Below are 1,375 nucleotides of genomic sequence, written 5' to 3' on the forward strand. Positions count from 1 at the left end.
ATTAAAAATGCTATTCCAGTCAAATAAAAGAAGCTATTCCACAATGTATAACTTGAGAAAAAAAAATCCTACTATAACAGAAGAATGGGGCTAAATGTTCATAGGAGCACAGATTTGCTACAGGGAAGTAAATATTTGACCTCCTTCACACCATAGACCAGACACAGTCCCAGACTCATGTCACTAGCATGTCCATGTGAGCAGTTTGAGAGGATAGCAAGACATGTATGGCTCTGTGAGAGTGATATAGGCCATTAAGGGACACGTTTTCCGTGGAAAATAAACCAAACCAGACCAAACCGAAAAATAGTAAGTCTTTTTCTGCCTAGTGCAGCCATGTCTCATGGTCCCAAGAAGCATCTAAAGCATGCAGCAACTCCACAGCTTTGGATACTGGATAAACTGACTAGTGTGTTTGCCCCTCATCCATCTACTTGTCCCCATAAGCTGAGAGAATGTCTCCCTCTCATCATTTTCCTAAGGGGCAGACTTAAGTATGCCCTTACAGGAGATGAAGTAAAGAAGTTCTGTATGCAACGTTTCATCAAGATTGATGCAAGGTCCGAACTGATATAACCTACCCTGTTGGTTTTATGGATGTCATCAGCATTGACAAGACCAGGGAGAATTTCTATCTGATCTATGACACCAAGGGTCGCTTTGCTGTTCATTGGATTACACCTGAGGAGACCAAATATAAGTTGTACAAAGTGAGAAAGACCTTTGTGGGGACAAAAGAAATCCCTCATTTGGTGACTCATGATGCTCCCACCATCCGTTATTCTCATTCCCTCCTCAAGATGGATGACACCATTCAGATTGATTTGGAGACTGGAAAGATTACTGATTTTATCAAATATGGTAAGCTGTGTATTGTGACTGGAGGTACTAATCTGGGAAGAATTGGTGTGATCACCAACAGGGAGAGACACCCTGGTTCTTTTGATGTAGTTCACATGATAGATGCCGATGGCAACAACTTTGCCACCTGGTTCTCCAACTTTTTTTTTTTTTTTGGCAGAGGAAACAAACCCTGGATTTTTCTTCCCTGTGGAAAAGGTATCTACCTCACTATTGCCGAAGAGAAAGGCAAGAGACTGGCAGCCAAACCGAGCAGTGGGTAGAATGGTCCCTAAGTGACATGATTGGAAGTCTTACTATTTAATAAAAGATCGTACAGCATGATAAAAAATAAAAACATAAACATCCACCTAAAATTGGTTCTACTTTTTATTGTCATTATATACTGACAATTCCAAACAATGTCAGTGATAAAATGCTCCTCAAGACAGTGAAGATTGCTCCCATGGCCTCTCTCCCTTGGTATGTCACTGATCCGGAGTCAAGACTAGAGCCTGCCATGTGTGGTACAAGA

At 41.3% G+C, this 1,375-nt stretch overlaps 1 pseudogene; it reads left to right on the plus strand.

The window, feature by feature from the left end:
* Positions 1–336: 336 nt before the first annotated feature.
* On the plus strand, positions 337–1,124 carry LOC113917829 (annotated as a pseudogene).
* Positions 1,125–1,375: the final 251 nt, after the last annotated feature.

This window comes from Zalophus californianus, chromosome 1 (assembly GCF_009762305.2).
Source record: "Zalophus californianus isolate mZalCal1 chromosome 1, mZalCal1.pri.v2, whole genome shotgun sequence".
Classification (NCBI taxonomy): Eukaryota; Metazoa; Chordata; class Mammalia; order Carnivora; family Otariidae; genus Zalophus; species Zalophus californianus.